Source organism: Sapajus apella, unplaced genomic scaffold, assembly GCF_009761245.1.
Source record: "Sapajus apella isolate SASKATOON/1434 unplaced genomic scaffold, GSC_monkey_1.0 scaffold49, whole genome shotgun sequence".
NCBI lineage: Eukaryota > Metazoa > Chordata > Mammalia > Primates > Cebidae > Sapajus > Sapajus apella.
In genome coordinates, this window is record NW_022436989.1 from 8207469 (window position 1) to 8222691 (window position 15223).

At 43.8% G+C, this 15223-nt stretch overlaps 1 pseudogene; it reads right to left on the reverse strand.

Annotated features, from left to right (window-relative positions):
* Positions 1-12145: 12145 nt before the first annotated feature.
* On the reverse strand, positions 12146-14308 carry LOC116525906 (annotated as a pseudogene).
* Between the last annotated feature and the right edge of the window lie 915 nt (positions 14309-15223).

Here is a 15223-nt window from a genome sequence, read left to right on the forward strand (position 1 = left end):
TAAAAATTTCAGTTTTCTAAAGTAAAAAAATCAAACTTCAGTAAATTGAAAAAAAAAGTAAATAAATGACATTAGTTTACTCCTCTATATGTTAAAAAAGAAGTCAATGAATTGGCTGGGCGCAGTGGCTCATGCCTGTAATCCCAGCACTTTGGGAGGCCAAGGTGGGTGGATCATGAGGTCAGGAGATCGAGACCATCCTGGCCAACAAGGTGAAACCCTGTTTCTACTGAAAATACAAAAATTAGCTGGGTGTGGCGGTGCGCATCTGTAATCTCAGCTACTTGGGAGGCTGAGGCAGGAGAACTGCTTGAACTCAGGTGGCGGAGGTTGCAGTGAGCCGAGATTGTGCCACTGCACTCCAGCCTGAAGACAGAGCAAGACTCCGTCTCAAAAAATAAATAAATAAAATAAAATCAATGAATTAAAATATCTTACTGAAGTTTGCACTCAACAAAATTTTAAATTTTATAAAAATTTAAAAAATATAAAAAATATAAAAAAAAAAAATTTTTTTTTTTTTTGAATCTGAATTGTTACCCAGGCTAGAGCGCAACGGCATGATCTTGGCTCAATGCAACCTTCACCTCTTGGGTTCAAGTGAGTCTCCTGCCTCAGCCTCCTAAGTAGCTGAGATTACAGGTATGCACCACCACGCCTGGCTCATTCTGTATTTTTAGTAGAGAGGGGATTTCACCACGTTGGTCAGACTGGTCTCAAACTCCTGGCCTCATGTGATCTGCCCACCTCAGCCTCCCAAAGTGCTGGAATTACAGGTGTGAGCACTTGGCCTGTGTTGATAATAATTCTGATTTCAAAGGGTATTAGAATAAAAATATTTCAAGGGATTGAGTCCTCTGAGGTAAAGTGGCGGGGTTAGAATAGCAGGGTCAAATGGACTTTTGTCATTTTAAATGTGACACAGAGATAACTACGTAAGTTAATCCCACGATGAAGTTTTTAAGCAGGTACATTAGGTGAGGTTATGCTAAGAACCAAATAACCCTCCATATTCCAAGGACATTACACTGTATTTTACTGCCCCTGGCCTTGCTGCCTGTGCACTCCGTTTGGAGAGGCAGTTCTCCCTGTGGTCACTCAGGAACCCTGAATTCTTCCAACTTGTGCCTTCACCATCCCTGGGACTTCATCCCCATCTGCATCCAGCAGAAGAAAGAGAAGAAGCATGAAGAAATACCTGTGGGGGGATTTTATGAGCCTGGATTGGATGAGGCTCCCATAAGTCCCACGCCCCTTCCACTGGCAAGAACTGGTCACGTGACTAGGCATAACACAAGGGAGTCTGGGAAATGTGGTACAGCTGTGTGTGCAGAGAAAGGGAGAGTGGATTTTGCTGGACAGCTAGAGTTCTCTGCTACAGTGAGTAACTCATTTGGGTTGATTGTGTTTCTTGTTTGGTTTTGTTTTGTTTTCAGACAGGGTCTTGCTCTGTCACCCAGGCTGAAGTGCAGTGCTGTAATCATGGCTCACTGCAGCCTTGACCTCCCAGGATTAACTGATCTTCCCACCTTAGCCTCCCAAGTAGCTGGGACCACAGGCATGTGCCACCACACCCAGATAATTTTTTAACTTTTTGTAGAGATGGGATTTTGCCGTGTTGCCTAGGCTGGCCCCCAACTCCTGGGCTCAAGCAATCCCTCCACCAACCGGGCCTCCCGGAGTTCTGGGATTATAGGCACGAGCCCCACGCCGTGGTGTGTCTCAAATCTTTGTTGAGTGTCTACTGTATGCTAGGTCCTGCGCTAAGAGCGGGGCAGAGAGCTGCCCCATGGCCTGAGAGAAGCTCCCAGGCTACAGAAGGAGATCAGACATGGGATGAAGTGCCTGCTATCCTAAGAGAGAAGGATACAGTGAAAATGCTAGAAGCCTAGTGAATTATTCCAGCTTAGGATGCTGCCTGAAGATGACAGCAACTGAGCTCCACTTTTGGAGAGAAACTAGATTTGGCTGGTAGAGGGAGACAGCAGGGGAGCGACACAGCATGTAATTTCTTTTCTTTTCTTTTTCTTTTGAGGCAGTCTGGAGTCTTGCACTGGAGTGCAATGGCAAGATCTCAGCCCACCTCCACCTCCTGGGTTCATGTGATTCTCCTGCCTCAGCCTCCTGAATAGCCAGGATTACAGGCACCCACCACCACACCTGGCTATTTTCTTGTAATTTTAGTAGAGACAGGGTTTTACTATGTTGGCCAGACTGGTCTCAAACGCCTGACCTTATGATCCCCCTGCCTTAGCCTCCCAAAGTGCTGGGATAACAGGCACGAGCCGCTGCACCCGGCCCAGAAGCATGTAATTTATGTACAAGATATAGTAAGGAATGCTATGCAGCAATGAAAATCAGATTTTCAAAAACATTAAATGGCATGAATAAGTGCTCATATTAAGTGCAAAAGTAACTGGGAATACGAGATCTCCCATTGTTTTTGAAAAAAATCTCTATATCTAAATTAGATGAAAGTATACAACTCTTTTGAGTGATAGTTTTCATTTCTCTGAAATGTTTAGTGTTTATAAAATCAGCTGGGCACAGTGGCTCATGCCTGTAATCCCAGCTCTTTGGGAGGCCAAGGTAGGAGTATCACCTGAGGTCAGGAGTCCAAGACTGGCCTGGCCAACATGGGGAAACCCCATCTCTACTAAAAATACAAAAATTAGCCAGGCGTGGTGGTGGATGCTTGTAATCCCAGCTACTCAGGAGGCTGAGGCAGGAGACTCGCTTGAACCCAGGTGGGTGGTGGAAGTTGCAGTGAGCCGAGATTGCACCATTGCATTCCAGCCTGGGCGACAGAGTGAGACTCCGTCTCAAAATAAATAAATGCAGTCAGAAGATCCCATCAGTATCCTTTGGTTTGGTTTACTGCTATCTTTAAACATGCATAGCTGTGATGTAACCCAGTTAATCTCAACACTGTCCCACCCCTCATCCTGCCAAGGTTGTGAGACTGCAGCCTTGTCTCCATGTTCTGTTTCAGAATCCAAAACCTCATCCAGCTGCTCAATAAATACTCCCTGAAATGGAAAACTGGGGAGAGACCTATTTTTTTTATAACGTGTAATGACAAAACAAAGACTTCCTCTAGGGTGCCTCCTAGGGGAGGTCTTTGTTTTGTCTAAAAGCATTGCATCTTACACAATTTGCCACAAAAGTATTCTGTGGATGTGATTAACATTTACAATCAGTTAACTTCAAATAAATGAGATTATCCTCTACAATCTGATTGGGCCATTCCAATCAGTTGAAAGGCTTTAAAAAGAATTGAGGTTTCCAGCTGGGCACAGTGGTGCATGCCTATAATCCCAGCACTTTGAGAGGCCCGGAAGGGTGGGTCACCTGAAGTCAGGAGTTCGAGACTAGCCTTGCCAACATGGTGAAACCCCATCTCTACTAATAACATAACAAAATTAGCTGGGCACGAGCCTGTAATCTCAGCTACTTGGGAGGCTGAGTCAGGAGAATTGCTTGAACTCGGGAGGTGGAAGTTGCAGTGAACTGAGACTGCGCCATTGCACTCCAGCCTTGGCCACGAGAGTGAAAAAGGAATTGAGGTTTCCCCGAGGAAGAAGAAATCTCATTTCTGGATGTGAGTTACCTCCTACCCTGGAGCTCCAGCCTGACCTCCTGATGTCTGCCCTGTGGATTTCAGACTTGCCCGGGAGCCCTCAGAACTCCTCGCTGTATATGTATTCTACTAGTTCTGTGCCCCAGAAGGAGCTTGACTGATACAGGTGGGAAAGTGAAGAGGCACAAGGGAAAGTTTTGGAGTGATAGAAACGTTCTGTAACTTCTTCGGGCAATGGTTACGAAGATTATTTGTAGAAGATTATATAACAGGCTAGGCTCTGTTACAGGCTCATATCTGTAATCCCAGCACTTTGGGACACCAAGGTGGGAGAATTGCTTGAGCTCATTAGCTGAAGACCAGCCTGGGCAACATGGTGAAATCCTGTTCTACAAAAACTACAAAAATTAGTCAGGCATGGTGGCAGGCAGCGGTGGTCCCAGTTACCTGGGGGGCGGGGTGATCACTGGAGCCTGGGAGTTTGAGGCCGCAATGAATCCTGATTGCACCGCTGCAGTCCAGCTGGGACAGCAGAGCAAGACCCTATCTCAAAAAAAAAAAAAAAAAAAGGATTGTAAAAGCAATTTCAGGATTTAGTTTCATCATCTGTATTAGAACAAAAAACTTCCCTACCACTAATCATACATAAAAATTAATTTCATATGAACCATAGACTTTTTCTCACTGTAAAGTTTTTAAGAGGAGAATTTGGAGAATATCTTTGTTTGCAGTGTAGAAAACTGGGCACATGACTTAAATAGACCCTCTGCAAAGGGAAGTGTACAGATGGCCATTCCACAGGGACACAGTACTCAACATAATTAATCATGAGAGAAGCAATCTGAAACCACAACAAAGTGCCAATACACAATACTAAGTAGGGCTAAAATGTAAAATACGAACCCTACGGAGTGTCAGTGAGGATGGGAAGCAAGAACTCTCATGTTGCTAGTGGGAGCGTAAAATGGTATAATCACTTTGGCAGTTACTCATGAAAGTCAACATGTACCTGACCTATAATTCAGCAATTCCATTTCTCAGTATTTACCCAAGAGAAGTAAAACACATGTCCGCAAAGAGACCTTTACCAGCATGTCCATCAGCATTTTATTCATAGCAGCTCCATATTGGAAAGAGCACAAACTTCCATCAACACGAACATGTAGTATGTTTGTACGACAGAAGACTCCTTAGCAATGAAAGACAAACTATGGATAAGGCAACAGAATTGATGAATTTGAACAGCATCCTGTTCCGCAGAAGGAGTCAGACACTAGAGCCCATGAGGTGTGATTTCCCCTCCCATCATTGGATTGTCTTCGTCTTTGTCAGGAAATAGTTCATGTATAAGTGCGGATCTATTTCAGGACTCTGTTCAGTTACTTTGATCCATATGTCTATTCTTATGTCAATACCACACTGTCTGGATTGCTGTCGTTTTCTATCAAGTCTTGAAGGTAATGTGATCCTCTAACCATGTTCATTTAAAGATTATTTTCACGATGCTGCACTTGCAGTGATACTTTTTTAATTACTCTTAAGTTTTGTTGCCTTTTACTTAGATTCTAAAAATAATCACTGAACTTGTAATTCATATTTATAATAAATGACTTATCTACCTTTAGTTTCTAGCATGGTAGTGGGCATAAACTGAATGTTGATTTTCACACCCTTTTTTCCCTACTCTTCCTTCCCCCCAAATCTTAGACTTGTGTAGGAGAAAAACAGCCTTTCCTTTTGTCGGTCACATTGAGTTATAATTTCACTTGGAGAAAAAAGGTAACTAAAATGAGCAGTAGAGAAAATTTCACGATACATTTTCAGTTTCCCACTAGTCATTTTAAAAATCTTTCGGGACTACAGGATTCCATAATTCGTACCAACAGCTTCTTATTTGGCCAACTTAGGAACCACATTTATGGCAGGCTCTCACGTCTCTTTGCTTTCTCAAACATGCTTACTGATTCCAAATGCCGTGGAGAAATTAAAGTGCTAGGGCTGGCTGAGCGCCAAGGCCACCTTAATGTTGATTTACACATCTGTCAGCCTTCACTTCAGACCTCTATATCTGTATTTTTTAAGGGCCTTAGTAATCTAGGTACATTCAGACTTTGAGGAACCAGAGCCTGGAATTGCCTGGCCTTAAAGACTCAGCTCATGGGATATTGAGAAGAAGCTGGCAGTGCCCAGCAGAGCAGACTAACAAGTTCCATAAAGGAAAGGAAGACTCTGAAGGTCCTTACTCCTGAATGGTGTCCCACCCACCCTTAAGTCAGCTTGGAAAACAGGGGCGCAGTGTGCCACATTGACCTTACCCCAGAGAGGCTTTCTGAAGCTGGTATAAGTGTCAGACAGACAAAGGGCTGCCTTCCTGCCCTGCTCCTGTCCCCTGGCTCCCCACGCTGTCCTCTGTCACTCTTTCCATCTGCAGAGGCCCCAGGAGGTCATCAGCACAACAGCCTTGCCCCGTCCTTCAGTCCTCCTTGGACTTGCTCCTGTTATTCCTTCTCCCTGAAATCCCTACCTCCCCACTCCATCACTGCCTGTCAGATCATTTCCTTGAATATCTGGTTTAAATGGTATTTCCTCCCTAAGCCATGGTGGCCGTCTCGGTCTAGATTTTCAAGCCGTGTTCAGACTCCATGCATTCGGTTCTACTGTCGTCCTTTGAGGAAAGCCCATATGTGCTGAATTTTTGGTTTTCACACTGTTTTCTGCTCTCAGCCTCTTCACTGGGGGCTCATGGCGCCCTCCTCCATGCACTCTAGCACTTGGCTATGTCTCTGTGTTGGTGATCATTCCTGGCCTCTGTTCCAGCATCTGGGGTGGCCCTCTGGCTCTGAAGCTGTCTTGAGGCCAGGTATTGATTTTTATTCCCTGCAAATTCTCCTGGCATTCACCCCAGAGAAGAGGAGTGTGATGTTAGTCCACAAACTACTTCAACCTCCAAAACTGCTAGTGCCCTCACTGTTTCACTTTACATATAGCCATGCTGGGAAATCTCAGTAGAAATTACTTTTATAGTGGTACATTATAATGTTAGTACTTGCTGTGGCTTAAATTGCTACGCTAGTCCTTTAGAATGTGACTTTATTTGGAGATAGGGTTGATGCAGATGCAGTTGTAAAGAGTTAAGATGTGGTCATAACGGGGTGGAGAGAGTAGGGCAGGCTCTTAATCCAACACAACTGGTGTATTATCTAATTGCAGTGTTGGTTTATGGATATGCACATGTGCCAGACTTGTGAAATTGTAATCTTCAATTGGAGGATATTCATTGAAATATCAATTATATTTCAAAAAGCTGTAAGGAAATTTACAGACTAACATATCTAGGAATCTGTGTCCTTATCAATGTGAAATATTAAATAAATAATTATATTTTATAAAATATTACAAAGTCATAATGAAGAATTCTGGTAGGCTAGAAGAATTATATGTAAAAATACACTAAGATTCTTGAAATACAGAAGGGATAATTTATCTTTGTTTTTGACATTCTTAAACTCCAAATTTAAGATATCAGAGTGAAAAAAATTAAAGTCAAACGTAAAAATATCAAGAAAGGCAGAAGGTCCTTAAAGTCAACAATGAGAAGACATATAAGTGAAAGGCCACCAGAGGGCAGTGCAGGACTGCTTAGGACAACGACATTCTCTCCCTCCCTCCCCCGCCCCCCGCCCTCCGCTTCCTCTTTTTTGAATTAAAATTTTATTTGGCAACAATTAGCAACTCAAATTATAATTAAAATATCATTTGCTACATATATAGGCAAACAAACATCCAGAAACCAACTTTATATTCTATATATTAATTTTTGACACTATTCTTTAAAAAAAGAACAGAAAATAATGAACTAATTGCAAATATAATACCAATAGTTTTAACTCCTCCTACCTCCCTCCCTCCTTCCTTCCCTCCCTCCCTCCCTCGCTCCTTTCTTCCTTCCTTCCTTCCTATATGGGGTTTCACTGTGTTTTCTCAGCCGTTGAAGAAACATAGTGGCTGGTCTCAAACTCCTGGCCTCAAGTGATCCTCCCGCGTCAGCCTCCCAAAGTGCTGGAATTACAGGTGTGAGCCACCCCACCCAGCCTCACCTTTCTTAACTGCCTTTCTTGAATGGGACCTCATCTGCCCATGCTGGTCCCCATATAACACTGCAGTTTTGTTAGTAAAAAAGCAGGCACACAAGACTATTGACTTATACAGGACTTAACAGCCATTAACTAGATTATAGAAGATATCTTATGCTTTGCATACTATTCCATCTAGGGACTTTAGCTGGTTTACTGTTGTGGACCTTAAGGATGCATTTTTTTTTTTTTTTTGTACACCTCTAAGCTCCAACGCACAGGACATTTTGTTTTTGCATAGGAAGATCCTGAGACTAGGGTCGAACAACATTGTTGGATTGCACTGTCTCAAGGTTTTCAGAATTCTCTCGCCACTTCTAATGAAATCTTACCCAGAGATACAAGGATCTCCAATGAAAAGAAGGGTCACATCCTAGTTGCCAGCAGAGTAAAGAAGCCTCAGACCAGAATGCAATTTGTTACTTCAATTTCCTAGCCGAATAGGGCTACTAAAGTCTGCAACAAAAAGGCCCATATTTCCCCAGACTTCTGTCAAATACTTAAAATTGGAATTGTCACAAAAGAGGCACTGGTGAGGGTGGCCGTACTCACCACCAGGAAACGACTGCATGGATTCCTAGGTATGATGGGGCTTTGTCGCCTCTGTACCCCCAGTTTTGAACAGATAGCCAGGCCCCTTCAGGAAGCTTTTAAAGGAGGAGACAAGGGGCCTCTCAATTGGACTCACAAATGCCATAAACCTTTCCAAGTTATTAAATAAAAACAACTAACTCACTGTTCCTGCTCTGGGTCTTCCAGATATTAGAATGCCTTTTGACAGGTTTGTCCATGAAAGACAAGGGATTATTAACCCCAAGTCTAGGTAATATGAGAAGACCCAGTGCCTTTTGGTCAAAGCAGCTGGACATAGGGGCTGAGGGATGGCTCGTATGCCTGAGGATGGTAGCAGCCACCTGTGATTTATTACAAGAAGCAGAAAAGGTCATCTTGGATCAACCCACTGCTATATACACTCTCCATTGTGTATTTCCTCTATCAGAACAAAAAGGAGGATATTGACTTACTTTTGGGAGGCTAGGCCTCCTCTAAGTCATGACCAAGCCATATTATTCGACACCCCATCAGGGCCTGCACTAGTAATAAAAGGGGTACAACCCAGAGGCTCTGGCCTCAGAAAAGATAGGCAAATTGAACGTACTTTTCTGAGAGCCACTGAGAATTTCAGGGATTTTGTTGGTATTTATGGATACTTTCACTGGATGGATGGAAGCCTTTCTCCATCAGTTGGAAAAGGCTTCTGAGATTGTAACTGCTCTATTAAAAGAAATAGTTCCCCAATTTGGGTTACCCATGTCTATTCAAAGAGACAGTAGAAGAGCCTTTATAGCAAAAATAACTCAAGAAGTCTCTGGTGCATAGACATTCATTGGAAATTATATGTTTCTTGGCAATCACAATCTACTGGCAAGACAGAAAAGATGAATCATACTCTTAAAAAGACGTTAGCTAAAATTCATCAGGAGACTGGTTTACCTTGGGATAAGGTCTTACCCATCACTCTGCTTCAGATGCTAGTGGCACCTAGAAACAAGCTCTAATTGAGCCCCTCTGAAACGTTATATCGGAGACCCTTCCTGTGCTCAAAGGATGGAGTGGGGGACCTGGAGGGAAGATGAACTAAAGAATTGGACGCTGTTAGGTGTGTTCAATCATTGGAAGCCTCTCTCACTGCCAAACATGAGTTCACTTCTAGCAGGTAAATGTTGCCCGCAGATGTTCCTCTGTACCACCTCTGTCCTGGAGACTGGGTTTTATTAACGACCTGGAAGAATGGACATCTGGAAGATGAGCTTTGTCCTTGTTGGACCAGGACTTATGAGGTGCTCATGGTGACATTGAAAGGAGTCAAACTGTGAATCCACCATCCCCAAGGTAAGCCGGTCCTGGAATATCACTGGACTCACAGCACCTGTGTGCAGAAACACCTCTAGGAATGGAAACCACGTGGTAGAACATGTGGCTCTACTTTAAGAAATAAACCTGATTTGGTTGGTGGAGGGAGACAGCAGCAGAAGCTGTGGAAGCATGTCATTTATGTACGAGATGTATCAAGGAATACCGTGCCGCAATTAAAACCAGATTTTCAAAAACAATTGAATAGAATGATTAGGGCTCATATGAAGTGAGAAAAGTAACTGGGAATGTGAGACGATCCCATGTGTGGAAACACTCTGTGTCTACGTTTAGACGAAAGTATGCACATGTGTTGGGTAAAAGTTCTGAAATTTATAAAATGTACTGTTTACTCAGAAGGATTCCATCAGTGGGTTTTGGTTCGATGCAGTATTTTCTCCAAGCCAGGCATAGTTGTGATGTAGACCAGTCATTCCGAATACTTCCCACCGCACTGCCCCCTCTCCCCGACCCCCTACCCTGCTGCGAGATCCTGAACTGGTCCCTATTTTCTGCCCTGGATTCTATGTGCTCAATAAATACTCCCTGAAATACCGCACTTGGAAAGAGACCTCCGTTTTGCAATGTGAAATGAGGAAACAATGTCACTTCCTTTTGAAGTTATCTTCCAGACGTTGGTTCTTACGAAATTTGGATATGCTCTATGCAGGCCCGGAATAGTATCTAAATTTGAATGTGTTTTTTTTGCCGACGCCAAGTGCAGAGCCCTGCCGCGTTTGTGGGTCATGCTCTCCTATGGCCACCAGAGGGCAGTGCACGACTGCGGTGACATTGTTTGCTTTAAAAGGTTTGCAACTGAGGCTTCTTGAGAAAATGTTTTTATAAACTTAGAGAATTTGTTTTATTTTCCCCTTCAAAATAATGGATTATTTATTTAACAACAAATAAAGTTTAGAAAATTTAGTTCTGTATCTTAGTTCCAACCATCTGTATTTTACAATCTATAAGGCTCATTGTCAGCACCAAAAATATCTACAAAGCTGTCTAACCAATCTTATCTGTCCTGTGTGATAGGTTTCTTTTCTAATTTTAAGGCAAAAGTCTGAGAAAATGCTTCATAAAGCATTTTAGACCTTGAAGGGGAATACTTCTAGTCAGACTATGTAAAAACTTGGGTTGTACCTTGTTTTTCATTGAACAGATACCAAAAAAAAAAAAAAAAAAAAAAGGAGAAAGAGAAAAAAATGAAAAGGACTGTTTTACACCATGAATTTAGGCTGTCAGTCCATATGTTGAATTTATAACACTGAAGCATCAGAAGTAACCTAATAATGTCCTGCCCCTGTCCTTCCTTCCCATTGATAATTTTAAAAAAGACAACCAGAAAAATGTTTCATTCATTCTTCGAAGTAAGTTGCAAAGAAGGATTGCAACAATGACATTCCTCATCACACCTCCGGCAACAGCTCAGTGTTGCTCACCATGACCTGCAGTGAACTGATTCAGGAGCCACGTGGCTTCCAGATGCACCGTGTTTCCTAAACCGGAAGCCTGCTCAAAGTCGGCGTCTCTCTGTTCAGAGGTCATTACAACAACGTTTGTCTCGGCTGCCTGGACTTAAAACAACGTTCCAGAACCAGGGCTTTATTGTCCCAACTGCTTTCTTCCTCTGCAGGATTTATCAATATTAGAAAAAAGGGTATGTTTGTTTGGCTCGCCCCTTCCTTCCTTCCGTCCTTCCTTCCTTCCTTCCTTCCTTCCTTCCTTCCTTCCTTCCTTCCTTCCTTCCTCCTTCCCTCCCTCCCTCCCTCTCTCACTCTTTCTTTCTTTCTGATGGGGTCTCACTCCATCACCCAGGCTGGAGTCTAGTGGCATGATCTCAGCTTACCACAACCTCTGTCTCCCAGGCTCAAGCGATCCTCCCACCTCAGCCTCCCAAGTAGCTGGAACCACAGGCGCATGCCACCTGCCCTGCTAATTTTGGTATTTTTAGTAGAGACAGGGTTTTGCCATGTTGCCCTGGCTGATCTCGAGCTCCTGGGCCCAAGCAATGCACCCACCTCGGCCTCCCAAAGTGCTGTGATTACAGGCCTGAGGCGGCACACCTGGGCTTGTCTTGCCATTGTCAAAGAATCTGTGCATATCGAATTTTAAGGCCACATTCCCCAAGCTAGAAATGCTTTTCAAAAACCACAGGTACTTTCAGTAACCTTGTTGTTCAAAGTACAAAATCCTTATATGTTTAAAAAAAAATTAATTGAAGATTAGTACCTCTGCTTTCTTCTGACGGAAGTACAGTATTCATTGTGCCATGTTTGAAAACCAAACTTCATGCATACGAATGCCCAGAGAGGTATGAAGCTTTACAGAGCCCTTAACATCATTCGAGTGCACTTGGCATTGGCCAGACCACAATGAGAAATGCCAGTAAATTGAGAAAAAGAGACTTTCCTAAGTACACGATGGTCATCCAGGCTCCATGTCAGTCACAAAAATTTGAACAACATGTAACCCCATCCCCACCCTCCCACTGAAGTCTAGCACCTCACAGAATATCTTAACATTCCCAGTTACTAATGACAGCTGCTCCCATTTCTGCTGCTGTGGCAGGGAATCTTGGCACGTTCTTAGCAGGGCTTGGAATTACCGTGTTTGAATGCACAAGTCCGACTCCTTCATCCAAAGCGGCATCATTTGGAGAGGGACATGGAGCGTAAGTTCTGTGCTTTTCATCCTCCCTAGCTAAGTACCATGTTTCTTCAAAGAGTGAATCTCTTGAGCCCTGGGGAATAGAGTTGACCAAATAATAGGTGTCCTCTCTGACCTTCATGTTTTCAACAAAGACATCCGGCACCACACAAGTTCTTGAGTCACGCCTTAATTTAAGATTGCATAAACTTGTTGTTATTTTATCAACAGCAGACCCTGGTGTGGCATCTTGTGTAACTTTAGGAGAGCATAGGGTGGGCCAGGTGTGGTGGTTCAAGCCTTTAATCCCAGCACTTTGGGAGGCTGAGGTGGGTGGATCACCTGAGGTCAGGAGTTCGAGAATGTCCTGGCCAACATGGTGAAATCCTGTCTCTACTAAAAATATAAAAATTAGCTGGGCATAGTGGCATGTGCCTGTAGTCCCAGCTACTCAGGAGGCTGAGGCAGGAGAATTGCTTGAACCCGGGAGGTGGAGGTTGCAGTGAGCAGAGATTGTGCCACTGCACTGCAGCCTGGTGATAGAACGAGACTCCATCTCAAAAAAAAAGAAAAAAAAAAAATAAGAGAGTACAGGGTGACGGCTGAACCAGAACCATACACGAGAGAACACTCCAGGTGTCTTCCCTGATCACTGCCGAGGTGAGCCCTGTGCTAGGACTGGTTCAGGGAGCCATATACTGGCAATGTGTGTGTATTTCCATTTTGATTGGATACAGCAAAGATGTCTTTGTTTTCTGATGGAAGGTTCAGAACTAGCCTTCATAAACGCCGTCTCCACATCTGTATGAAAATCTATGTCTTCTAATTTAACATCCCCAATGGCTTCCAGACCACTCTAAATACTGTTTTTATCTCTATTCTGATCATTAAGGAAGTCATTCAGCAACATCTGAGCTGGAGATAAACTCAGCAGTTTACAAGATGGTGAGTGACGCCAAAATTATTCAAGGTAAAACCTTTCATCATGTCCCTTTTTCTGCCACTGGACACAGATGTTTTGTGGTTGCTAGAAAAGCAGTGGCCTTATGCACTGAAGCAGCGCTGTGTGGAGAGTTTTCCATCCACTGCAGGACATTCAGAGAGCGCATCAGGCTCGTAAAAGTCACAGGCATGTTGCATATGTGTCCCACGAAGCCCTCGTTCAAAAATTAAAGTTGCATATGGCCCAATTAGCAGAGCTACCTCTGCAGCTCCACCTGCAAGTCTAGCGTTTCCCGTGGCATATCCAGCAACATCTCCTAAAACTCCCAGCACGTTCCGTCTATCCCAAGAGCTGGAATCAGTCCAGTTCATAGCACTGGAGACAGCAGCTGGGACTCCACACCATGCCTGAGTTGTGTTGGTTCCTTCTCTATCTATATTCCCAGACTCCTCAACAGCTGCATCAAATTAGTCTTCGCCGACCGATTTGTCGACGACTGTCTCTGTTCCAACTTCCAGTTGCCCAATGCAATCATAGGAAAGGTTTTTTCTCTCCATAAGATTCTGAAGCACAGGCATGCAAAGGGCTGATTTCTCTATGTGCACAGAAGCCCATCTTGGCTTGGCCCAAGCCAATGGTATACTTTCCAGCAACTACATCATCGTATTTTTCCAACTTTGAAAATGCTTCCTTGGCATGCCCAGGTCTGATAGTCCATTCGCTGCGTCCAGTCTTGGACCTGCTGGCTTCGCACTCGGTTTGGTGCCCGGAGCTGGATCTGGCTGCGATGTTGCCACCCTTCTAGCATAGCTCAGCTGCTCTCCTGCAAGCCCAGGCCATGGGCCTAACTTAGAGAATTTGTAAAGAAATATTTATTTGCTTTTATTTTTCAATTTAAATGGGAAGCCAGTGAAAATTCCACACAAGAAATAAATATGACAGTCCATTAAACATGAGATATACCTTGTGATGTGTGCAAACTCGCAAAATTATTTGTCCAACCTCAGGATTTCCTTCCAGATTCATCTCTCCCTCCTCCATCTGTAAACATCTGTCTATATAAAATATCTTTAGACTGTTAGATGTCATGCGCTAAAGATATTTGGTGATCACGTTACTCCTTCTTTGTGACATGAATATTTGCGTAGCCAGCGGTCTGCTTATTGGACAGGTAGAATATAATGGAAACAAGGGAGGACAGAATACAGGTCATTGGTGGGAGGCCTCAGCCACAGGTGTGTCCAAGTGGACAGCTCGTGATTACTGTAGCCAAGACCTAGAGTATTCATTGCCTGCTATCCCCAAAGCACTCAGTGTTCGTGTGCAAACTTCGCAAAAATCCTTTCTTCCTCCCTCCTTCCTTTCCTTCCTTCCCTCCTTCCTTCCTTCTTTCTTTTTTTGACAGAGTCTCACTCTGTCACCCAGGCTGGAAAGCAGTGGTTCAATCTCGGCTCACTGCAACCTCCACCTCTGCTTTGAGTGATTCCCCTGCCTCAGCCTCCCGAGTACCTTGGATTAGAGGCACGCGCCACCATGCCCAGCTGATTTTTGTATTTTTAGTAGAGACGGGGTTTCACCATGTTGGCCAGGCTGGCCATAAACTCCTGACTTCAGGTGATCTGCCCACCTTAGCCTCCCAAAAAATCCTTTATTCCTTAAAAGAGGATCAGATCAGAGTAATGACAAACAGTTATAATCATTTTGAGGGAGAGATTAGGTTTATGTAACAATAACCTGGTAGTTGAGCTTCTTACCATACTTGCTATAACCCTTAGTCCCCTGCACAGGACAGTGGGCAACCTGAAAGCAGAGTCTACACCTTGGTTCCGACTACATCGCAGATTTTTAGCCCAGCACCTGGCCAGGCAGAGGTGCCAAGTGCAGCTGAATGAAGGCACTTGGGTTGCAGAATCTGACAGAAATACTACGGTGTTTGAAATTGGGACTTTCCTAGAATAGCCAGGACACGAGGTCATCATAAACATGCGTCTTCACAACCTGCCA